We start from the raw sequence: 26,820 nt of genomic DNA on the forward strand, positions 1-26,820 counted from the left end.
TACATAGTAAAATTACATATAACAAAACAGCTATTGAGCAAGAATTACAGTTGCAATATTTCTTTGTCAGTGTAGCTTTCATATCTAATTTATCTTTTATCATAACTAAGAAAAACTATAACTTTATCTGTCTTCAACTCCTCAAAGACCTCAGAAGGATATAATATTACCTAAGTATTTCTGGGTCCTAAAGTTTTCCTCAGGGGAGGGAGTAAAATGTCATGACGTCAATGAACACAGATGCTGGGAGTCAGGTAGAAGGCTTACAGCAGACTCATTTATTTAACAACAGGGAAAACTTATATACCCTCCCAGCACCCAGGCGTTCTGATCCATTGGCAGTTGACATCTCATGCTCATCTCTTATTGGTTAGGCACCGACAAGATCTTTGACAGTTCCAGGCAGATTCCAGGTTGACTCCTTTTGGCCTGGTAGGCCTTAACTCACTATACCTAAGTAAACAAGAAGTGTACTGTAAGCAACTTCCAAAATCTAGAATTGATAGAGACATCTCACTGCCTAGACAGTCACCCAAAGTTCTTCTGTAACATTGGGGCATCCATCTTTAGCCTATAGACCCATAGTGTTAGCAGACTTTTCTGTGAAGTAGGAAATTTGAAAGATGGTTTTGCCTATATTGGCAGTTTGTCAGTCACTTTCTTCTGTGTCCTGCAGAATATCTGGCAGACTCTTTCATGAAGCAGGAATGCTAAAAGCTGTCTCATCTTCTTTAAACAAGTTCAGCAGTCATTTATCTGTGGGTCCTGCATGTCCAGTTCATACAGCAGACCACCAAGCTCTTTAGGCAAGAGCAGTTTCTTGCCCAAATGGCTATCAAACTCCTTAATGAGTCCATCATCCCTCTTGAAGTAATTGGTGCTGCCAGAAGCAGATATGTCTCACTGTCAAGAAAAGTCTAAGTATAAATGCCATGTTCTGTAGGTCTTTGAAGTGTTGAAGATTATCTATCTAACTGAAATAAATCTTTGTATATCTAAAAAACCTAACTAATATGACTAAAAATTTGATTATTATAGAATAGTGCCTATTAATCTGTATTTCCTATTGATACATTACATTCTTAAAATGAGCTGCCCAAACACAATACCTTAAACAGGAACAGAAGTACATATACATAGTGTAACAAAATTGAGCTTAAATTTGTATCAATAGAACAAGATCCATACTAATGCAAAGCATTAATTTCTATATCTGATCCCCCTTCTTTTCTTTTGTTTCTTTGACATTGAGACTATTAACCACTTATAATCAATCCCCTTTAAATGAAAACAAACATTCATAAACAACCATTTCGGGAATTTTGGAGTTGTTTCTCCAAACTGCTTCCTGCTGTTTGTGGGTGAAGTATTTTTAGGGTTTATAGAGATCTTTCAGGGGGTCTTGAACCATCAAACCACATTAGCTGTGAAGGAATCCATAGGTTCCCATCCTCTGTGGAAAAAAAAAACAGAATTTCTATTCCAAAGTAACATAGCCATAGACTCTAATTTTAAAGTCAAGACACCTTTAAAATATATATGTTAGTTTAGCTTAGCAGCCCCAGAATCAATATATCTCTGCAATCAAAAAGTTCAAAGAAAGCACAAAAATATACATAATACAGACTCTCTGTTTTCCCCTTTCTTATTTATTTATTTATTCATTCATTTATTTTGGTTTTTGTTTTTTTGAGACAGGGTTTCTGTCCTGGAACTAGCTCTTGCAGACCAGGCTCACCTCAAACTCACAAATATTCATCTGCCCCTGCCTCCCTCCCAAGTACTGGTATTACAGGTATGCCCTACCACCATCTGGTCTGTATTTTCCATTTTTACATGGCTTATTTGTGTTTACTCTATTGTTTTGTAATACTTATTTTATTATCTTTACTCCTTTAATCTATGACTATCTGTGTTCTTTTGCATTACTTTTATTGTCTCTTTAAGGATTTGGTTTTAATTTTAAAACTACTTCTCTCTATAACTGCCGATCCCCATTTTCTTCTTTTCTTAAGCCTATGTACATTTTTAAACACATTGTGACCCATTCAAAGGTTTTTTTCTTTTTGACTGTCCTTATTGTGTATCTGAAATCCTTTTTTGATCACTGTTGTAAACTGTTAAGCAGGCATGGCTAGGACCAGAGCAGCCGCTTTGGCTGTTGGTTCCATCCTGCTCAGCTTTCCAGTATGGCAGAGGTCCATTTCCTGCCAGCTCTGGGAGCCATGTTTACCACCCCAACTCTTAGAAGTAGTTGACCCATGCCACCACCAAGTTACTTGCAGTACACAGCCCACAAACTTCATTCAAGTTCTCTGTAAAGGACCTCCTGAAAGAGCCAGCCATTTGTGCTGAACCAGTAAGAACCAGGAAACTGTTTCTTAAAGGAACGGTGCAGATTTTGCTGCTAACACTGTGTCAAGAACTCTTCTCTTAAAGGAGCCATGTCTCTGTTCACTGTCAGCAAACAGAGCCTAATATCTAAAAATACGAGGTTACCAAGAATCTCCAACTGACCCATTTTTGTGGGTCTAGAAATCTTTTTTATAAAAGTTTTCTTAGGCTTTATATGGATATTCTTGCCCCACGTTGAGCACCATCTGTAAATGGAAACTGCTTTTTCATTTCCCAGCCACCCAGACCCGAATAAGCACACAAAATTCTATCAATTATAACACTGCTAGACCAATGGCTCAGGAGTATTCCTTGCTAAGTCTTATATCTTAAATTAACCCATTTCTATTACTCTGTGAATGTGTGTGTGTGTGTGTGTGTGTGTGTGAGCATGCTCACGAGCACATGCATGTGTACACTGTGCATTCAAGTATTGTGAGACTTTATTTAGTGACTGAGTATGTTTTTATCATGCTATTTAATTTCTTAGTTCACGTGCAGATTTTCTGTTGCCTTAAAAGAAAAGGGTTGTAAAAGGTCATTGAAGGTAGTTATTCGAGAGAGGAGAAAAACAGCTTTGAATCTAAGACTACAGCTCTCTAACTGATGTAGTGTGCATGTAACATGTCTGAGGACCTGTTTTCAATCTGGACACCAGGGAGAGAAGATTGGCTTTATAAGAGAGATTAATGTAAGTGTCTGATGACATGCACAGCTATGTTAACTAAGAAATAACCCTACTGATGTCCTCTGAGATGTGAATTCCATCTACATGCACATTTTTTATCCCTGGGGATAAATGAATTGATTTTTCACATAGTGACTGTTCCTAGATCCTAAAATTTCCCCCAAACCCCACATTTGAAATAAGCTATCCTATTTTATATTCTGCATTATGTCTCTATATTTAATGTTCCATTAGATAAAATTGCCTCCATGTTTAGTGAGATCCAAGCCTAATACATGAGTCATAGCCATGACTCTAAGCAATGCCAAGTCAGGTAACCTGATGGTTAGAAATCATACACTCTGTGGTGGTTTGAATGAGACTGTCCCCCATAGGCTGTCAGACTCATGTCCTATTTCATGAGCATGGTTTAGTCTCTTTGAGAGAGGAACAATTAAGTGCAGCTCTATAAAGGAGGATCTAAAAATGCAATCCATAGGAGAATCATATTAATATTGGTGTTCCTTTTTTCCTGTCTTCAGTTCTTGAACTGAAGTCACCTGAAAACACCTGAGATTTTTATCTAAGATTTCAGTGAAAGGCAAAAAATGGGAATTAGAATAGTAGAACTAACTAATAAAAAAAATGGGGTTTGGGTCCTGGGGAAAAGGCTTTGCTAATCTTTGACAAGCCATCACTCTCCGAGTGTTTTAGTTTGCTTCTTGATGCTGTAGTAAAACACTTTGACCAAACCAATTTACAGGAGAGAGTTCGTTTGAGCTTATGGTTCCAAAGGGAGAATAATCCAACATAATGGAGAGGCCCGGCAGCAAGCAGCAAGAGCAGGGAGCAGGTAGATCACACATTAAACTAAAAACATGAAGCAAAGATAGGAAACTGGAAATAGGGCAAAACTATGAACTCTCAAAACTCACCCCTACGGACACACTTCTTCCACCAAGGTCTCACCAACAGTGCCACCAGCTGGGGAGCAGGGGCTCAAATGCATGAACCAGTGGGGCTGCATTTATCATTTTGACCACCACACCAAACACCAACAGCAAACTGTCTTGTTTGCTGGGTGGTGGTTGAGTGATCTAATTGTAAGTTTTGGGTTGGGTAGAATATACTTTTTATAATCAACCTCATTAGCTATAGTTTCTAAATATGTTTATTACCACACATACTATTAGAGATTTTATTTGTGATTGTAATTGATACTTAATGAAATCTGTAGAAAGATTTCCTTTTATTTTTAATTTATGTGTGTGCTTATTTGAGCATGGGAGTGCAGAGTCAACGGAAGCCAGAAGATGGCGCCTGAAACCCCTGGAGTTAGATAAGGATGCGCATTGCCCAGACTGGGTTCTGGGAACCAAAGGAGTTTTCTACAAGAGCAGGATGCGGTGTTAACCACTAAGCCATCTCACTTCTCCAGGCTCTAAGTGAAATTGTTTAAAGATGTCATTACAGCGGCTGCAAGAACAAAATCACTAAGCAACCAGATAAGGGGCTGGGGCTCCAAGCCTCCGCTGGCATCAAAGAGCAACACCCCATGCTCAGGTTCACGGAGGTACACACCCACAAAGCTAAGATTAGAGATGCTTAGAGAAAAGTTCAAAGTGGCAGCCTCTCCAGGTTCTCCACACAGAAGGAACTTCTTCCCTTCTTTCTGTCTAAGGCTTATTTGCATGTTTCCCATGCCATATGTGTTTGGCTCTTTCTCATCTTTCAGGACTCAGCTTAAAGATTCTTGTCCAAGGGGCCTTTCCTGGAACTTAGGAGATAGCTCATTTGGTAAAGGACTTATTTTGCATGAATGGGGACCTGAGTTTGTTTTCTAGAACCCATGCAAAACATAAAATAAATAAAGTCTGTTGTTGCCCGCTGTATTCAGAAGCCCAGAATGGGGCCAGACGCCCATTAGTTATTGAGTGAACCAGTGTCTCCTGGGATACGATCCAGTTTAACTGGGATGGGGAAAAGAGTGTTAAAATTCGAAGGAGCTTTGAGTTTTAGCAAGTCAAAGATGACACTAGCCATCACTTTTGGAGCAGAAAGGATAGTTCCTCTATGAGGCTGCTGAGAGGGAAAGTAAATAATACATACAAAAAGTGAATGATTTATAAACAGAAGCATGCCCCTCCACAAACAAGTCACCCTAGGAAATTTAGTCTCTGTCCCCAGTGTCCTTGTCCATCAAATGAAAGAGATGAACCAATAATTATACTCTAGTATACTATTATACTATATACAATATACTAGCATACTATATATAATACTCTAGTTAGAATATGTTTGGTTATTTTTTGAGACGAGGTTTCTCTGTGTAACAGCTCTGGCTGCCCTACAACTCACTTTGTAGAGCAGGCTGGCCTCAGATTCACAAAGATCCCCCTGACTCTGCCTCCAGAGTGCTGGGATTAAATGTGTGCACCACCACAGCCTGGTTTGTTAGATAATTTTTAGCTGTCTGGGTTTTGATAAGAAATTTGAATGTGTCCAATACAAGTGATACCTTCTTGTCCTATTTTTTTTTAACTAATTGATACCTTTGGTGAGTTCACATATTGAACTAGAAATTGTGCATGTATGAGCTGAGAGACAGGGCCTTCACTATGTAGGAGGCAGAGTTGAATTCTTCAACCACATTTAAAGGCTGTTCAGCTGGTCGGTGGGGCCACCCATTTGCAGATGACAGAGAAGCTTGTCATGAACCATAATCAACTGTGCCAGCAGACACTCTGAGCATAACCTGCTTCCTCAGCACAGAACACTGGCGTAATTCCTTCAGGGTTGCAGGGCCTGTAGCCTTAAATTGTCTTTCTAGGGGTTGTCTTCACAGATATTCCTGGGGATCTCCTAAACGTGCTTGCGAACCACAGGATCAGCCCAGTTTGATTTTATCCAAACCAGGGCTTTCCAGGGCTTGGCGTTCAAAGATGGTCCTGGAGATAAAGTTTCCCAACTGCAGTTCTGGCTAACTGTGTAGATGGCTGTACATGCAACATGTCACCTCTACAGCCAGGGCATTTTGCTGTTAGAGCACATGACAGAAGAAAGTTCTGGAGTCAGAACAAGCCCTGGACAAGTAAGTGTTAAGCAGCCCAGGGCACAAGACCATTGTCCCACAGCACTGATCTTTGTGTCCAGGCATGACAAAGGTCCCACTTGCCCCATCTGGCCCACCCAGACTTCCACTTCTTCTGCTTTCCATGTCAGCCACACCCACTCCCCATCCTCTCAGAAGTCCAGGGGGAACATGTAGGTTAATGCTTCCCAGGGGAGTCCAGGATGGGACCCACAGATGTTTGGGAACTTCTATGATCTTTTGGTCATAGAGATGCTCAAGGCTTTGTGGTCAAAGATGACATCTCATTTCTCTCTTCACTGCTGGAGTGAGGGCCAGGAGTAAAGCTTTATAACGCAACTGTGGGGTTTCCAGGTACATAAGGAAGCTCATCCTGCCTTGCAAGCTGCTTCTGTTTTATTGTTTTTTATTTTTTTAATTTAATGTTTAAAAAATAATCTTTTCTCATTTTACATACCAATCCCAGTTCCCACTTCCTCCCTTCCTCCCACTCCCTCTACTTTCTCCGCACTCCACCCCCCATTCACTCCTCAGAGAGGGTAAGGTTCCCCATGGCGAGTCAACAAAGTCTAGCACATCACTTTGAGGCAGGACCAAGGCCCTCCCCACTATATCTAGGCTGAACAAGGTATCCCTCCAGAGAGAATGGGCTCCAAAAAGCCAGTTCAAGCAGTAAGGATAAACTCTGGCCCTACTGCCAGTGGCACCATAGCCTACCCTAGCCATACAACTGTCACCTACATTCAGAGAGTCTAATTTGGTTCTATATTGGTTCTTTCCTCCCCACCCTCAGCTGTCATTTCAGAGTCTGTGAACTCCCATTAGCTCAGGTAAGCTGTTTCAATGGGTATCGCCCTCATGGTCTTGACCCCTTTGCTCATGATATCACTCCTCCCTCTCTTCAACTGGACAAACTGCTTCTTTTCAAAGCTGAGATCAAAAGCTATGTTTATCCTTCTCCCCACTTCCCCATTCTTCCCCCCGTCTCTTCTCTATGCCCTCATTTTTAGCCCTGACGTTGATTCCCAGCATGAATGAAACAGAAACACCATTTTCTTCTGGAAGACTGGCCTGTATTGTGAAGGGTTTTGCATGCTCCTGTGAGGACAGCAGCCCAGAATGGAGCACCCCCATTTTGTCATCTCCTGAGCCCTGAGTGAGAGTTCATCATCAGATACTTGGAAGAGCATATTAGTATACAACTTGGAATGCATAACTCTTAAAACCGTACTTCTCAACCTTCCTAATGCTGTGACCCCTTAATATAGTTCCTTGTGCTGTGGCAACCCCAACCATAAAATTATTTTTGTTGACACTTCATAACTATAATTTTATTATTGTTGTGAATCGTAGTGTACATATCTGATATGTAGATGGTCTTAGGTAACACCTATGAAAAGGCCATTCGACCCCCAAAGGGGTCACGACACATAAGTTGAGAACTGTTGTCTGAGACTAAAGAGAAAAAGTAAGAAATGGTCACTAGAAATTATCACAAGAGGGCAGGTCTTTTTTCTTTACAGTATGTGAAATTGCATTGGAAATGTGTTTCCAAAATGCGTTTCAAAGTCCATGATAATAAACATTTTTTTAAGTGTGGTAATTCAAATGTGAGTTGCTATAGAATGTGGTTCAGAATGAGAACTTGTGAATAGCCTGCAAAAAAAAAACATCAGAGTAAAAAGGATGAAAATGACTCCCAGAAAAACTAAAAGAAGGAGGACTAAAGAGGTAAGGGACAGATCAATCTTTTGTGGGCAGAATAAAAGGTGGATGTCAGGAATGAGGAGAGATTAAGATGCAAGAGGCAATCAGTAGACTGGGTGGGCTTCTAGGGATGCCTCACTTGGGTTGGCTTTCCCACTATTCCTTCTGACTCTGCTATGTTGCATGGAGAGGGCCCCTTTGTTTATCCCGGCCGCCTGGCTAGCTTACACCTGAAATAACCACACAGAAATTGTATTAATTAAATCACTGCCTGGCCCATTATCTTTAGCCTCTTATTGGCTAACTCTCACATCTTGATTTAACTCATTTTCTTTAAATCTGTATATTGCCATGTGACAGTGGCTTACCGTGAAAGATTTGGCATGTCTGATTCTGGCGGCTCCATGACAGTTCTCTGACTCTGCTTTCTTCCTCCCAGAATTCAGTTCTGTCTTCTTCACCTACCTAAGTTCTGCCCTATCAGGCCAAGCAGTTTCTTCATTGATTAACCAATGAAAGCAACACATAAACAGAAGGACCTCCCACACCACTGCTACACCTCCCCTTATAGCTCTGGGCTTCTTTATTGTCTAGCATCTTTTATTTCACATAATATTGCCAAGGTTTACACGTGTTGTACAGGTCATCATTACAAATGGTTCACCATATCAATATATCACATGACATTTATCCATTCTTCAGTTAAGGGAAACTTCTGATTTGAGCTCTTTAGAAACCATGCTATAGGTTTTCATGTGATCAAAGGTTTGGAGTTGGATTTTTGTTTGATTGACTTTGTAAGATATTGGAATCCTTGAAGGAATAATAAGGCAATTCAACAGTAACCATAGAAGATGTCGATACCAACTTTGAATAGAAGGTAGAACAGCTAGATATGATGAAGGAGAAATTAGGGGAGATCAGTGATTTATGCTATATACGCAGAACATTCTACACAGAGTTAGCATAATACATAAGCTTTCAGACTCATAAAGAACATTCTCTAAGATAAAATCCATATGTTAAATAATAAAAATCCTTCTCATTAAATTTAAAAAGATTCAAGTCATAAAGGATGTTCTCCAACTACAATAGAATGAAATCAGACATCAATGATAGAATCTGCCAAATTAATAAATGTGTGGATATTAAATGAAAGCTAGTAAGCCAATGAAAAATATAACTAGAAAGCAGAAAATACTTAAAACATAACATACCAAACTTAGAGAATTTGACTAACATCGCAATATTCGACTTTGCAGAACCAGAAAAAGGCAAACAGACTGAAATAATTAGAATGGAGTACAGGTTTAAAAAAAAAGTTGACAGTAACAAGTTAGCAGGGGCATAGAGTAATTGCGAACTTCAAATTTTGCTGTCAAATGTGTTGGAACTGGTACAGGTACTTAAAAAAAAAAAAAGAGTTCCACAAAGCATCAGGCAGATTTAACCCATCTCCTAAGGATTCCACACATAACACAAAGAGAACTTAAAACATGTTCGGGGGTTTGAGGGATGGCTCAGCAGTTAGGAGCACTTGCTGCTCGCCCTTCAGAAGTCCTGAGTTCAGTTCCCAGCACCCATGTCAGATGGCTCACAACTGCTTATAACATCAGCTTGAGGGGATCTGCCTCTGTCTTACGGCCCTCATGGGCATCTGCATCCTCATCACATATTCTCAAACACACACACACACACACACACAAACATACACACACACACACATCCATATATGTAAAAATACATTTTAAAAAATGTTCACACAAAAAAAAATTTGCAGAAGTTTTGATAGTATGGTGTTCAGAAAGTTGAAAAAAACTGAAGTCTCCTCAACTGAAGAATGGATAATCGTTATATGATATATTCATGCAGTGCAGCATTTGCCAGTAAAAAGGCAATAATGATAAACGTGTATGAACCTTGACAGTATTATGCTAAATAGAAGATGTTAGACAGAAAAAGTCATTTTACCTCACTTATGAATTATGATCCAAAGCAACAAACTGATATGGAATATTGATCACTGTTTGCTAGATGCCAGTGGAAGGAATAATACAATGTGATCGGAAATGTGTTTTAAAATTAGTAATGCTTGTAAAAATGTATAAATGAACTAAAATTCATTCTAAAGATACAGTTTATGGAAAGGAACACTATTGTTCTCATTTGCTTTTTGTGTCTGTGGTCAGCACTAACCACAAATAACTTGGAGTGGAGTGGTCTCTTTTGCCTTGGAGGTTACAGTTCGTTGTCAAGTGAAGTCGGGTCAGGGACTCAAGGCAGGGACCTGGAGACAAGAACTAAAGCAGAGGTCATAGAGAAATTCTGCCTACCAGCTTGCTCACGCCTGGCCTATTCAGCGACCTTTCTTATACAGCTTAAACCCATTAGACTAGGCATGACACTGTCTAAAATGGGATAGGACCTTCCTACATCAGTTAGCAGCTAAGAGACTGTATCACAGACATGACCACAGTGTGATCTTGGAGTTCCTCAACTGAGGTTTTTGCTTCCCAGGTGACTCTGGGTTGTATCCATTGACAGCTAAAGTAAACTGTGACAATTATATTTTTAAAAATAACAAGACAAGCTTGCCTTCATTATTCCAACTATCCATGGCAAATGATGTCATGGACTCTAAAGGAGAACCTACAAATGCAACTTTCCTAACAAGTATAACTTTTCTTATTGTTCCATGAGTATTTACCCTTGCGCATACAAAATGTGTAGAACTTCCTTCTCACCAAAGAGGCTTCTGTTTGCAACAGATGAATACAAAAATTCACAACTGGTCAAAATGCAGAGAAAAATCGACTATAGGGTTCTCATCACCAACTGATATGCCTACAATGCACCTAAGTCTAGGACATCCTGAAACAGAAGGCAGAAAGTCTGTACGAGCCAGAGGACCATGAAGGATGCTGTGAGACAATGTCTTCTATCTATGACCTGGAAACTGAACTAATAAAGCGTCAGCAATACGGTTGCCTAAACAAGGTCTACACAATGGCATCCATTTGACATGTCAACATTGATGGGGGAAAAATATCTCACATGGCCCTAACCCTACGAAGAGCTACAGGCAATGAATGGCTGCCAAGAGATGGGGTCAGTCTTCTCTAGCAACAAACTCCCCACAGGTTACCCAATCCCAAGTGTCCAGCCCTAAACACATATACATAGGAGCATAAGTAAATGAACTCAGCAGGTTATATAAATGTGTCTGCACATATTTAAGTACATGCATACATGTGTGTGAGATACACACATTTTACACATAAAAATATTGTTAGGTAGCTGACATATTCTGGAGAGACATAACACACTCATCTTTGTCCAGGACAGACCAGTGTAACAATTTCAACAATGTTCATTTTGGTGAACTAGTGTCATTTATTATTCACCTTACTAACAGGAGTGTGGGTGAACAGATAACTTGCAGGGAGCAGGAATAACGCAAAAGCAGCTACATTGCCTCAAAGCTCATCCCAATATAGGTGATGACTCCAGAAGATTGCAGCATCTGTGAGTACCTTCCAGGTAGCTCCACACTCAGAACTTCTGTCCACAGTTTAGCTAGTCAGTGTCTCCACCCTCAGCAATGGTTTGTTCCCTTTTATATCGTGATATTTTAAAAGAAAATGGCCCCAAAGGGAGTGACCCTATTAGGAGGTGTGGCCTTGTTGGAGTAGGTGTGGTCTTATTGGAGGAAGTATGTCACTGTGGGGGTGGGCTTTGAGGTCTCATATATGCTCAAGTTTTTCATATATGCCCAGTGTTTCAGTCTACTTCCTGTTGCCTGCAAAAATACTACTTCTCCAGCATCACCAATGCCTGCATGCTGCCATGTCCCATCATGATGATAATGGACTAAACTTTTGAACTGTTAGCCACCCCAATTAAATGTTTTCCTTTATAAGGGCTGCTGTGGTCATGGCGTCTCTTCACAGCAATAAAAAACTCTAACTAAGTCACTTACTGTTAAGGTTGGGTCCTCAAGCGTCTTCCAGTTTTTATTTGTTCTCTGACATATATGTCCCTTTGATTAGCTTTTGAGACTTCAAGCCCCACCTTCCTTTCTGGAGCAATTCTTTCAATTTTGAAGGATTTTTTGAAATTCAGAAAACGTGTCATACAATAATATGTAGAAATAATAATGAAAGAAAAATGGTTAATAATTTGAAGTAAACAGGGGACACATGGAAGGAGTTGGTAGGAAGATGGGATGTAGATTTTGTAAATATAGTACCCATGTATGCTCCCTTGTTTGTCACTGCAGCACCTCTCATAATGTCTAAGATTTGGATTCAACCTAGGTAAATCTAAACATCTACCAGTGGAAGAATAAAGAAACACACGAAGAAGAATATTTCCCAACCATAAAAAGGAAGAGAATCCAGGCATGGAGAATCATGAATAAGCTAAAGAGGGAGAACTTTGTTAAAAAATGTAGGCCCAGGGTGAAGAGATTGGGGAAGATGAACTTGGAAAACATTATTCTAAGTGAAACAATCCAGGCACAGAAAGACAAAATGTTTCCAGGTCTCACTTACATGTGGAATATGAAAAACTTGAACTTATCAGAGCAGAAAGAAGACTAGCAAGTGCATGGTCAAGCTGGCCTGGGAAATGGAGAATGTTGATCAAAAACACAAAGTTTCAGTGTTGCAGAATGAATTCACGAGTTACTTTCCCATGACTGTGATAGACTATCTAATGGAAATGGATGTCTCCCTGTGACGTGGGATTCCCCCCTCTCTCTGTATGCTGTGAATACTGTTGGCTAATAAAGAAACTGTGTTGAGCCTATAGCAGAGCAGAGCAGAACAGAAGTAGGTGGGGAAAACTAAACTGAATGCTGGGAGGAAGAAGGCAGAATGAGGAGAAACCTTGTAGCCCTACTAGAGACAGACACACCGGAATTTTATCCGGTAAGCCACAGCCTCATGGCAATACACAGATTAATGGAGATGGGTTAAGTTAGTACGTAAGAGCTAGCTGATAAGTAGCTAGAGCTATGGGCCAAGCAGTACTTTAATTAATGCAGTTTCCGTGTGGTTATTTCGAGTTTGAGCTGCTGGGCAATTGGGAAACAAACAAACGGCCCTTCTACTACAACCATGCTTCCGCAACCTATCAAAACAGCACTACAAGCTGGAAAGCCATCATCAAAATATGGGGTTGTGGGGGAACATTTGACACCCAAACCACAACAGTCAATATTCTGGAAATACACAACATAATAACCATACTCAATGGAGATATATTACATATTTGATTCTGCTGACAAGTAGGTCTTAAATGTTCTCTCTCTCACACACACATCCAAAAAATAAATATGTTAATTAGCTTGACTGTGCTAATTTCTTCACGGTATTTCATATAGGGAGTCATTACCTCTAAAACTTAAATACATGCAATTTTATTTTCCAATTAGATTCCTATAAAGTTGGGGAAAAAAAAGAAATGATATGGAGTATAGAAACACAGATGCCTACTGCCTTCTAAGACTCATCAGGAGATTCCATGGAGTGCAGGGAAACAATGACCTTGAGGATAGGTAAACAGAAATTGCCCAAACTACAAACCAAAGAAAAAGACATAAAAATGCCTCAAAAAATACTAGAAGAATACTCCTGAAGCATCTATAGTATAGACTAACAAAATTGACAAAAATAACTCCCTGAAAAATTGCACTGAACAAAAATGTATTGTTTTCATGGGAAGTCTATTATCTAACATACAGTTGTGTCTGCACAAAAATTAAGTAACATTGGAAATAACAACAGTGAAAATAAAAGTAAATCTTGCACCAGTTGTTTCTCCTTTAACAGCTTTCTGGCTGGTGGCCCAAACAGAGCTGCCCAGGAAAAGTCCACAGCCGCAGAGCAGGAGAAATTCAGGGAAACCGCCCTGGAGATGTGTTTCCAAATTCCACGCCTGGCCCAGGGTTGCAAGTGCAGTTTTTGCAGAGCCTACAAGATAATTTTGTGTTGCAGTGCTGGGGAAATGGAGTATGTGGACTACTTTTTCTGGCTAATTAAATACAAATGTCAAAGAGTATAGAATGCATAGAACAGCAGAGAGAACTCTGAAAATTTAATAAGAGCAGTCAGATTATAGGAGAAGAATGGAATTTAAAGAGCTATCATTCTGGCACCCCACCTCCACTTGCTCCTCCTGAGACCTAGATGCTAGGCATTGGATCAAGGCAGAAGGGACTTTTGCAGCCGCCCTGGCTGGGAAAGGGATTTGAAACACTGAGAGAATGCACAACTACCCCTTAGTGTTTGTTCTCTTGTTCTGCAGCCTGAAAGAAATACTGGAGTGGTAATAACAGCAGAGGTCACAACAAAAAATGCCTTGAAGGCAATCTGTAAGAAGGGAAACCGTCAAGCAAAGAGCCCAGCGTCCTCCCTTCCCCTCACCCTTCTATCACTTGACCCCAGATGTGGATGCAATTATAGAAGTTTGTGGAAAAGTAGGTTAAATACAGTCCCAGCTTTCTGGGTATTGGAGCCAAATGGAGCTGCCCCAGAAAATCAGAAAGTGCCAGAAAGGGAGAAGCTCAGAAAAACAACCCTGGCAACTGGTTTACAAACTCTCAGCTTGTCTTTGAACTGCAGAAACATGAATCTGATCATAATCAGGCAGCAGAAAACATGGAGAATGAACTGAACAGTTTCAGAAAGAACACCGGCACACATGGAATACTCTAGAAATCTAGTTGGCATTGCTACCAAAGACCAGGAAGGGTGGGACAGAACTGTACTCACACCTAACACAGTCAATTGGCTGTGGCAAAAAAATATCCAGATGTCCACAGGCTTTATATAAACACCCAAGTCTCACACAAAATTCCTAAACCAGGATTTGGAGGCTCAATGGCTAAGAGTATTTGCTACCTTTGCAGAGGACTGGTGTTTAGTTTCCAGTAACCACATCAGGTTGCTCTCAACTACCTGTAACTACAGCTCTAGGGGATCCAATGCCCTTTTCTGGCCTTAATGGGCACCTGCACACATGTACACAGATACACATAGACACACACGCATTAATAGAAATCTTAAGTGTATAAAATAGAAACCAAAATTACATGTCTTAAAAAGATCTAGGAAAACCTTGAAAAGGAAATCAGTGGGCACCAACTTCAAGATGACACCAATTTTCATTATTGTTGAAGATGTGAAAGGTAATTTTCATACAGGTGCTAACACATAAGGAATCAAAGTGACAGTTCAAGAACTAAAATACATAATAGCAAAAGTTCATGGGAGGAATAAATAGCAGAATTCTGATTGACAGAAACAGCCTGAGCCACAGTAAGAACATGAATTCACTTGTTCACAGTATTTCTAACGTATTTCACATAATCACTCCTTCTTCATCAGTAGAGAAAGTGTGGGTATCGCTAATACTGCTCATCACCTCCTTGATACTGCCCAGAGTCCCTGCATCGTGTCCAGTCAGTATTATTTTTTAGGGTGTTGAAACTGTTGGCAAAAAGACGGATTGCCATACAAACACAATACTCCCTGGTTTAAAGGCTGAATGTAGCTTTCCTCCAGACCCAGGTTTCTATAGCTCTTCCACCAGAACTGTATGCTTTTCTGTTCATTATTTAAAGTGATCATTCTTGGTGTGGGAGAATTGTCTGTATTCTGTCAATCATATTTTAATAAAACGCTGATTGGCCAGGCAGGCAGTATAGGTGGGAAAGCCAGACAGGAAGTAGAGGTGGAGCAAAGAGACTGGGAGTATTCTGGAAAGCAGGAAGCTCCCTCTGCAGTTCTGCCCAGACCACCGGAGAGGAAAAATGTAAGCTGCCCCGCTGGAAAAGGTACTGAGCCATGTGGCTAATGTAGATAAGGATAATGGGGTAACATAAGTTATAAGAGCTAATAAGTAGCCTGACCTAATGGGCCAATCAGCTTTATAACTTATAGAGATCTCTGTGTGATTGATTTTCTTTGGGACTTGCCGGTTGTAGGGTACCGGGTGAGATAGATACCCCAACAAGCCAGCCCGTCGTGTTACACATTCTAGGAGAATTCTGGCCAGAAAAGAGGTATCTCCTGTCAGAAGGATACAGCTAGCTGGTAGAGTGCTGGCCTAGCATGTACAAAGCCCACCAAAGCTTCCCTCTTTCAAATCACTCTAGCTTGTGTCTAGTTGACATAAAACTGTCCAACACACTAAGGATGGCACTGGGAGCCTCATGCACATTGACAAGTATCCTACTATTGAACTATAGCCTCTCCTGGCTCATGGAGTATTGCAATTGTTGCTCTACTTATTACTTTTGTAATTTAATTACTATTTCTATTTTCCTATGATTAAGTAGTTATCTATTTGTTCCTTACAATGAACAATGAAACTTAAGTGCATTTCTTCTTCTTTCATACAAGGTATGGTGTATGCCAGCCCTTCAGAGGTGGGGGGAGGATCATGGGTAATTCTCTGATATATTTTGAGTCCCAGGTCAGTCTGGGATACAGGAGACACTGTTCCCAAAAAAGATAAAATAAATAAGTAAATTTAATTTATTTTAAGAAGTTTTTGTTAAAAAAAAAGGAAGGAAAGAAAGAAATGTTTCAAGCATAATGATGTCATTCATGAGGGTCACATGACCTGTTTTGTTGTTTCATGTTTTGTTTTGTTTAGGATGTTTTCTTATTTATTAGTTTGTTTAAGAAAATATAGCAAATTATTTACTTGTCTCTGAGAACATGGTAGAACCTCTTCGTCACTTGGAAATTCTTTCTTACTTTGCTCTGTTTTCGAAGGAACCAATATTAGCTCAAAATCAGTGACCTCCTGGGAGCGAGATAAATATTCAGTACTCCACTTTATTTGACTGACTGTAGAACTGTTCAAACAGTACACAGTTAGCTGCCTCCTGAAGCTCTTCCACAGGCATGGGAAGGGTAGCCTGTGTTCCTGTGTCCTGGATCAAGGAATTGCACGGGAAACACATGGTTAGAACTAGAGACAGTTTATTAAGAAAGAGAAAGTAGCCAGGTGGTGGTGGTGTGTTGTAAGGAGAGGGCCCCTACTATGTCCCGGTGGCCCAGCTAGCTTACACCCAAAATAACCCCACAGAAACTGTATTAATTAAAACATTGCTTGGCCATTAGCTCTAACTTCTTATTGGCTATCTCTTACCTATTAGTGTAACCCATCTCCATTAATCTGTGTATCGCCACGTGACAGCAGTTTAACGGGAGATTCCAACCACCGTCCATCTTGGGTAGAGGATCCATGGCTTCTCTGACTCTGCTTTCTGTCCTCCCAGCATTCAGTTCTGTTTTCTCCACCTACCTAAGTTCCTCCCTATCAACTAGGCCAAGACAGTTTCTTTATTCATTAACCAATGGAAGCAGCACACAAACAGAAGGAACTCCTGCACCAGTGGTTCACACCTTTAATCCCAGAATTTGGGAAGTAGAGGCAGGTGGGTGTCTATGAGTTTGAGGCCAGCATTATCTACAGGGAGAGTTCTAGGATGTACTTTTATTTATTTGTTTAAGTTTTATGGCTTAACTTTATTTTTTTCTAATAATTTTTTATTACTTTATAAATAATACCATTCAAAATGTCTGCTTCCTCCCCTCTTCCCACTTCCCTCCTGCTCCCCTACTCCCCCTCCCCCTCCAGTCCTAAGAGAGGGTAGGGTATCCTGCCCTGTGGGAAGTAGGAGGAACTTTTGTAGAGAGAAAACTTGTCTTGGAAAATCAGAGAGAAACGGTGGGGGAGAAGAAAAAGAAAGTAGTACCGAGAATGAGAACGGGAATGCACAGTGAGCAGGGAAAAGACATCGTCTTTTACACTGTTTGCTGTCTGTGCTCCAGGTGGGGCTTCTTTCACATATTTACCTTGGTGGTGCTCTCTCTATCCTCTCCTTTCCCACCACAGCTAGCCAAGGCTGTAAGGAGACCCCTGTGATCTCCCCAGCACTGATGCTTTAGCCAAGGTCTGTGCAGAGGTGAGGTTGTACTACACACTGCCATAAAGACTCTCTCACCCTGAGTCTCGGAGCACTTCTGAGAGTCACAGGTGCAGGTTCAGACATCACCCTTAGAGCTAGGACGAAGGCCCTCTAGGCCATACATCTCATTGTCCTCCCTTCCTCTCTTTTATCAGCACTTGTTTCCCACTCAGATATTATTATTTTTTCTTCCTGTTTTTCATCGATATACCCTAAAGAATCATAATCAGTCCTCTGACTTGAGGTCTGTGCTTTAATTTGAAACAATCGTTATCATAAAGAGCAAGAGCCCTGATGACTTCTCGTTAGGGAAGACAACTGCCGACCGCTTCTGCCGCGCTCAGGGGAAGGGGCATGGCAAGCTCTTGGGGCAGGTTAGCTGTCTTGTTCTCAAGATATTCTTTGAATAGCCAGACCTGGTGAGGCAGTCCTGAGTCTAAGGGGGATCTCAAGTTCAGTGCCTGCCTGGAATGTAGAGCAAATTCATAGCCAGCCCGGCCGAGTTAGTAAGACTCTCTTAAAACTGAGATACCCTTCTTAAAAGGTTATAGGGTATAGTTAGGTTGTAAAGAAGCTTTGTAGCATACACAGAGCTCTTGGTAAAATCCCCAGTAGAACACACACACACACACACACACACACACACAAGGGGAGAGGAGAAGCAGAAGGAGGAATGAGAAGGAAGAGGAGGAGGAGGGAACAAACCCTTGCCGGAATCGTACTCCTCTTTCCAGCAGTTATTTCTCACTGGCGGTGGGTACTGCCTTCCTTCCAAAGTGACTTGCACTGCACCTCATTACGCTCTCAGGCTTGTGTGCTGGCTCTGCTTCATGCATCTCTTTGAGGTAGGAAGGAAAGCTCAACCCGATTTGTGTTCCTCTTCAGACCCAAATGCTTTCACAGATGGGAGGTTCAATGACTTCTGGCTGATGCTCATAGGATTCTGATGGGGTCAAATCCGAGAGTCACAGCCAGCAGAAGAGCTTGTCATTTTCAAAGATGAGCTGCGAGCTATGCGCTCACGTGTAATGGCCAGATCAGCTATTGGCAAGCTTCTCCAAGCTTATTCACTGGACTGATTTCTTACATTCTAGCCACACCGCTGACCACAGCAGACACACCCTTGGCCTTCACTCAGCTGACAGCAATCTTCCCACCTGCCTTGTTCTCAGTTTCCTCCTAATTGCCCCTCTTAATGGGTCACTCTGACTTTGTACCCCAGGCTAGGATTATAGCCATATCAAACCTCCCTTTCTCGATCGGGTATATCAGTCTCAGATAGACCCAGCTTCAATTTCACTTTCTCAAATGAATTGCCATGATTTGAAATATATGTGTGTGTTTAGCTTCCTCTGCACAATTACCTCCTCAATGCCTCTCCCTTCATGCTTCCCTGGGCCTATTACTCATCCTCCTACCTCTGTCGTGGCAGCAGTCCTGAGAGTACCACTCTCCTCCTTTAAACCCCATTTCAGAATAGACCAAAGGCTCCGAAAGACATTCCTTTGTGTTCCCTGCTATTTACCTCTCGTCTCTTTAGACTTCCCTTCTACAAGCAAACCCATCTGCTACTAAATGCCAGGTGCTAATCACTGTAACTAATTCACATCTTCCTATTTATAAGGAATAAATTATAATGAATGGATGGGAAAGTGTGGTGTTTGGGGGGAAAGGTTAATGACTTTCCCAGTGATACCTGGCTAATAAGGGACAGATTTAGAACTGGACAGATGTCTCCATGATCCCCATACTCCACAGGTTTTCCACCATAGTGGTTCCTCCTCAGCATCAGTTCCACGAGAAAAATTAAATTTCAAATTATCAATGTCCAAAAACTGATGCATTCACAGTCTGCTGACAGCTTCTAAAAGACTCTGTGTGACATTCTGGCTGAACAGAGATGGTCCCTTAGTTAGTGGACTACAGCATTAATTCTAGACATAGGAAAAGTGTGACAGGTCACCCTCTTCATTGTAACCGGAAGTCTAGTGTCCAGGAAGGCATCTCAGCTTGGACTGTGATCTTCAGAAGCCCACTCGCTTCCTACATTCCTAGCAGGGCGTGATTCTCCTCCACAGACCTTGTCTTGAGCTTGAAGATCCCAAGTGGAGAGGAATTGATTGTCAGGGAAACTCTCTTAGGATGAATCCATTCCACCAGTCTCCAGGTGTGCCCTATTGCTTTTACCCCGTATAGTGTCAAAAACAGGTCTCTATGGTGGGTGTGGTGATCCAGGCCTGCTCTTGGGTAGCAGAGACAGGTAGATCTCTGTGAATTTGAGGTCAGCCTGGTCTACAGAGGGATCTCCAGGTCAGCCAAAGGTACAAAGGTACGTAATGAAATTTTGTCTGCCACATCCCAACTCTCTTTTATACATATATACAACATAAATTAATAATAATAATAATAATAAGTCTTCATCATCACCAGGATCCTCTCCACAGTCTCCTCTTCTGTCTTCCACAGAAACCTTCCTCCACCCCAGCATACACACATTCCCCATAGCTACTTCTCCGTCCTTCAAAACTCAGTCATTATCCTTCTCCTCAGCGGTCCCCTACCTTCATTCTAACAGTAACAGTTCTAACAGTTTGGCATGGCAGTCACATCTTCCAGTATGCCATGTGTCTAAGGACCCAACAAAGATTGGGCATCCCACTGAACTTGCTTTCCTTGAAGAGTTCAAGTAACAGTTGGATGATCATTTCATCCTAACACCATGAAGTGAACCTGCTTGCCTATAGCTGACATCCACCTGTCCTCCTTGTCTCCAAGGGTGTACGAAAGTGTTGGCTGGGCCACCCTCACACCAGCTCCCACTTCTTTCTCTTCCACGTTCACAAGGACATTTTAAGTAATGTGTTCTTCTCTCTCCTACTCCGGTCTCTCGCTGTTCTGGATCCTTGTCATCTGTGCACAATAGGCTCTAAATTTGAAAAAGATGCTCCCTTGAGCCCAGGCTAACACCCTCCAGTAACACCCCCATTTCGCAGCAGAACGACTGAGTTATTTGAAGTCATGGTCTCAATACATTACTTTCCTAAAAAGAAAAACCACTTCTCCTAAAACTTACTCTAGTTCATGATCAGAAACCATCATAGTGTGGCCAGATCCTACCTGTTTTTAGCAGCTGCTGCCTTGAGTTAGGCATTGTGGCACACACCTGTAAGCCCAGCACTTTCGAGACTGAGGCCAGAAAACAGGTGCACAGAGTTTTAAAGAGACACCCAAGCTGAGAAAGACCCAGGAAACAAGCAAGGAGTCTGCTCACTAAGGACTTTGTATTTGTGTGGTCGAACTGTTCTTCCTTCCCTGAATTCTGGGATGCGCCAATATGACTGGCTAGAGAGAATACAGGGGCACTGACTACCTGTGGGTCCAGAAGGCTAAGTTTAAATGTCCTAATGGCTTCCTCTTGAAACACTGAGGCCTCTTGTTAGAGAGACCTCTGTTTCGGAAATGAGACAGAAGCCCTGAAAATGCAAGAACAGTCAAACCAGCTCACAGACATTCACGGCATCTGAGCTGTGGGCCTTGATGTCCAGTGCAGGAGCAGCCTGATTCTCCCCTACTGCACTAGGTCCAAAGTGCAGAGTCATTGGAAAAGTAGTTAATTGCTGACTTCAAATCTTTGTATTTTGAGGGAGCTTTATTAAGAAATAAAGACAGGAGAAAAACACTGTGACCAGTATGTAAAGTAATGGTAATACTACTAGAATGAAAAATATTTATATAACATCCTTCAAATTTGAAATACCACTCCTTGGAATCCATCCCAGAAAATTCAAAGCAGCAGTCTATAAAATATGAGGAAATATGTAAAATACAAAGCATTGATTTTGTAGAAAAAAAACACCAGAGGCCCCATCACTAGAGAATGTTGAATACAGTGTTGTGTAGTGCATAGGAAAGAAAGGTTCAAGTGACATCAGCTGTCTGGGAGGGACACCACAGTGAATCAGAAAGTAAGAGCCAGAGAAATATGTAAAACATGATCCTTTTTGTAAAGCAAAGAATGAAGGAAAAGGTCACCACACACATCTGCATGCCATATTTCATTAAATCTCTGGCTGTAAGACATATGGCAGTTTCAGAGATGTTAAAATGGAAAAATAATTGCATCTCAGATTTGATGTAATACACCATGTATGCATATCTTACAGGATGGGGAAAAAAGAGAAAGTCTCACTGGCATACTGATACAACTTGGAGGGCATTGTGTTTAGAGTGTAGAATGAAAAGTAAAAAGGGTAAAAGACAACACAATATTGTTGTCTTTCTAAAAAAATGTATACCATCTAAAACATGAGAAAACAAGACATTGGTGTCTCTGATTAACTTGATATAATGCCTGTGGGGGAGGTGGAATTGTTAATTAGAGTCTTGGAGATGGATCCATGGATATAAGTATTTGCTGAAAAGTATAAAGATCTGAGTTCATATGTCCAGCACCCACATAAAAAGCTGGCTGTGGTCTCTTGTGCATGTAATCCCAGAGACAGAGGCATGCAGATCCCAGGGCCTCAATGGATAGCCAGTGTAGTCAATCAGTGATCTCCAGGTTCAATGAGAGATCCTGTCTCACGGGAAGAGGGCAGAGAGCGATACAGAAAAATGTTCAAGGTTCTCCTCTGACTTCCAGGCATGTGTACACATAAATATGCACACACATGCCTGAACAAGTTGTACATACACACACACACACACACACACACACACACACGTATGCAAGCACTTTTTAAAGAAAATGGCCATACAAAAAATAAATTAAAACATGAATCTACTTAAGCAAAACCCCAAATACACTAAACACTTACATGTGCTCATATCTTTATGATCATGGACCAGGGATTATCGAAAAATACACTTGAGACTGGGCACGGTTACTCTTTATATTGTCCTGTCTGTATTCAGTATTATTGCTTTATGATTTAAAATTAAAATTGACAAAAATTCAAGAGGAAGAAATAGATCATGTCGCCTCCCCACTAAAACTCCCTTGTCAATACCATCATCACCACTTCAAGCCTGCAATAAAGGAACTGGCTGTAGTTCCCGCGGTAATCCGTGGCCAAGTATAACCAGGCAGTTCACCCGATTTTTCTATCTTAGTCTATCTTCAACATTCTTGTCATCTTAGCTACTCAGTTCAATCATTAAAAACTAGTTGCCCATTCAAAACTTAAAGGCTTTCCTCAGATCTAAAGATTGAAGAAATTAGTACCGGGATACCAGCTAAAAGAGACTAACGTATAGCTAGTCTGCCAATCTAAACTTTCCTCCTCCATCACGAAAGGTTACTAAAAGGCCTCTACACTAGGGTCAACAGAATAGCCTGATTCTTCTTTGTGTGGCTTCCAGCTACCTGTCCTATGACATCATTTCTCTCCCCGAGGCTCGACTGGTTCATTAATAAGAGAATGAAAATTTCGGCATTGCCTATTTCAGGCACCAATTTGAAGCCTAAATGAGAAGATGTCAGAGCTTCACGAGGCTGTGTGGTATGTGACAATATCAGCTAGATTCTAGAAGGTACCCGAGAAAACAAGGGACAAGAGTGAGAACCTGAGATCAAGGGTTTTTCCCAGCCACTGCTGTCTGGGTGATTATGGTGACTCCAGGCCACACTGTGCAATATTTTGCCATGAAAGAATAGAGTAGGTTTTATGATGTTTTTTCTAGTACTTTATTTCCAATACTGAAAAAAGTCTCAAACCTATGAAACTTGTAGAATTCTTATGACTTTAATGATTTGAATTTCTTTGGGAAAAAGAAAAATTCTTAAATTCTTTAATCATCCACATAAGCTGGATAATATTTTAGCTGAATGTGCTTCTCACACCTCTAAAACCACAGAAAGCATATTTTGTACTAAGTGATAATGAAAAAGTATTTCAAGTCCCAGCTAACAAATGAAGACAAATGTGTCTGTAATTCTCTTTCCATAAAAGTACACAGTCTTCATTTATCTTCTGGGATGACATCAGTTCCTTTAAAAATATCCCCTTTATTAGATGCATTTTAGTGACTGACTGTGCCTCTCCATGATTCTTACATCTATTATAAACTGTCGAGCCCCCAAATCTCTCAGCTGAGACTCTGTTCTGCTGACTTCCTGCATTCCTGCCACTGATGGATGGGTCTCTTTCTAATGGAGCTGCCACGGGAGCAAAAAGCACAAATTGTACTTTGCCCCTATTATGACTATGGTCCAATAGAATTCTTGTCTAATACTATAATTCACAGCTGCCTCTGCCCACTGAAATGTACGATTTACTTTATAATGGTGTGTTCCAAAATAAATATCAACACAATGTAATTGCATTCATGCTAACTTCTGAGCTCCATGTTCTGCTTTGTTACTCACTGCACAACTTCTTTGGTGAAAGTGGTTTCAATCTATACCATCACTCGTCTATTCCAAAAAGATACAATGGTCTGACAAGACACTTCTGTGATCATCGATTTTTATATCAACTTGGCTAGACCATGGCGCATCCACATATGGGAGCAAGCACAGTTCTGTGCATTTTGGATGAGTTAAGCATTCAAGCTGGTGATCCAAGGAGAGGCACTCTGTCCTTATTGATGTGGGTGAGCCCCATGCAACTAACCAAAGACCAGAGAAGAACAGAAACAACAAGTAGAGGAGACTTCATCTGCTGTACCCATGTGAACAACAACAACAACACTCTTCTTATCACTTTTCATCCTTTTTATTATTAGGCCAGGGGTTAGGTACGGCCAGCTCTCTTGGGTCCACAGCATGCTCATATAATCTCAGCACTACTCAAGTCTCCAGAAACACAGGGCAGAAGCTCCTTATTCATAATGTGAAATAGGAAGCAAAGAGTTCAGGTTGAATGGAAAACTGATATAGGAAGCTGATAAACTCTCCCAAAGTCTGGATCTAGTGACTGACCTCCATCAGCTAGGTGCCAGGTCCCCAAGGTTCTGTAGACTCCTAAACAGTGCTACCAGATGGAGAGTAGGTGATGGGGACATCCTACAATCAAACCATAACAATGTTTTAGAAAAATGACCATTTCTATACTTCTATGCATAACAGAAGTACTTGGAGGGTTTTTGCTTCCTTCCTTCCTTCCTTCCTTCCTTCCTTCCTTCCTTCCTTCCTTCCTTCCTTCCTTCCTCCCTCCCTCCCTCCCTCATTTCCTCCCTCCCTCACTTTCTCTCTCCCTCCCTCCCTCTCTTCCTCCCTCTCTCTTTCTTTCCTTCTTTTTTTTTTAAATTTAAATGATCCAGCTCTAACAGTTAGAACTACAGTTACTCTGTGGGATGGTCAGAGCCATACTTTTAAATATTTCTGGTTGACTGAGTGTAGGGGTTCAAACCAAATGTCAGTCCCTAGGAAAAAGGCCTCATTTAGATTATGGCAAGCCCCTGGCTCTCAGACTTTAGTCAGAATTACCTAAGGGCTGGGCTTCCTCCCCAGAATTTCGAAGTCAGTATGCTTGATGAAGGGTCAATAATCTGCGTGACCACCTAGCTCTTACGTATTTTCCTTCTGGTGATCCAGGCTTGACTACGCCTTAGGCTGCATTATTTGTTTTCAGCATGCTTCTGTTTCAGATGTCTACCTTTCTCCAGAACCAGCTTCCATATAATCCCTACCTAAGTCATCCTTACATTTCTCCATTTGTTTTTTCTAAAGCATTGTTTTCCTGTGTGGGGTCCACACGAGCAGATTTTGGCTTCTTAGAAGTGAAGTGGGGTATGTAGGAAGAAAGTGTTTGCTCTGCCTTTGTTCTTTCCAGATTTTCACACACCAGGAGGTGGGAGCAGAGGAGACTTGAGGGGGCTCAAACCCATTAATGTCTCTGGAACTACACTGGATGTCCACACATGAGCATGCTCTCTACGGAAAGCTCTCTGACTTCTTCCTGGGACAACTAGGAAGACCCCATCTTCTCTACGGGTATTTGGCTGGAGATGAAGCAGTGTTATGAAGGAGAGGCTTCACAGCCCACCTCTATCATAAGAGTTATTGGCAGTTAGAGATTACTGTGGGAAAGAGAGTCACTCTCCTCTGGGGACATGGCCATTGGTAGGTTGCTTGTCACACACCTATGCACATACAGCCAGCACTAAATGGACCCAGGGACTTATTAGTAACAATATATTAAAAAAAGAAGACTTGAAGTTGGGAAGGAGATGGAGTGGGGTGTTATGGGTAATTGGAGAGAGGTTATGCATGGATATGAACAATATACTTTGTCTAAATGTGTAACACTTTCAAAGTGAAAAGAATTATTAATTGTTTAAAGAAATTAATTTTTATGTTAAGTCCATTTTATAAGCTTCCTTTAATGTTTATTTTTCTTTCAAATAGGCCAAACTGCATATGGGAGAAGAGATGAGTTGGCCCTCTGATTGCAGCTGTCAGATCCTTCCTTTCTGCCTAGCTGCCTTGAGCCAGAGCTATCGACTGCGTCAGTCACCCCTTTCTGTCACTCAGCTCCAGCGCTAGAGTGGCATCTTGGTACTTGAAGAATGTCGTAGTTCATGTGAAGCCTACACTCTGCCTGCAAACCTCACTGCAGTCAGGCTGCTGCTCCAACCACAACGCCCACTTCAGGAAGCTATCGGCGAATCAATTCCACACCAGTTATGTTTTAAGGGGTTATTTATTTTGGGGGGTAAAACTTACATACACCATAAACCGTCAGGAAGGGAGCCTAGTCGCAGGAGCCGGGAGCAGGAGCCAGGAGCAAGAGCCGGGAGCAAGCACCGGAACCAAGAGGGCCTGATCCGGATATGTTTCTCTTTTTAAAAGAGAAATATACCACGCCCCAGTGGGCTGGTATTTCAGCAGCTATTGGCTGACGGAGCAGAAGTCGCTCCCCGCTGCACTGTGGGCTCGTATTTCAGTGACTATTGGTTGAGGCAGTGGAAGTTACGCCCACTTCAGGAAGCCTTATTGTAGTCAGTACTGCAGCAAGCGCTCAGACCTGC

The 26,820-nt window shown here is 41.4% G+C and overlaps 1 long non-coding RNA gene across 1 annotated transcript; it reads right to left on the bottom strand.

Annotated features, from left to right (window-relative positions):
• Positions 1 to 257: 257 nt before the first annotated feature.
• Positions 258 to 26,606, bottom strand: LOC146895812 (uncharacterized). Its single transcript, XR_015005075.2, has 3 exons — positions 26,516 to 26,606; positions 24,770 to 24,853; positions 258 to 453 (listed from the first exon to the last, which is right to left on the bottom strand). It is a non-coding gene; the product is annotated as an uncharacterized LOC146895812 (long non-coding RNA).
• Positions 26,607 to 26,820: the final 214 nt, after the last annotated feature.

The sequence above is a fragment of the Myodes glareolus genome, chromosome 1 (genome assembly GCF_982192425.1).
Source record: "Myodes glareolus chromosome 1, mMyoGla1.1, whole genome shotgun sequence".
NCBI classification, from domain to species: Eukaryota; Metazoa; Chordata; class Mammalia; order Rodentia; family Cricetidae; genus Myodes; species Myodes glareolus.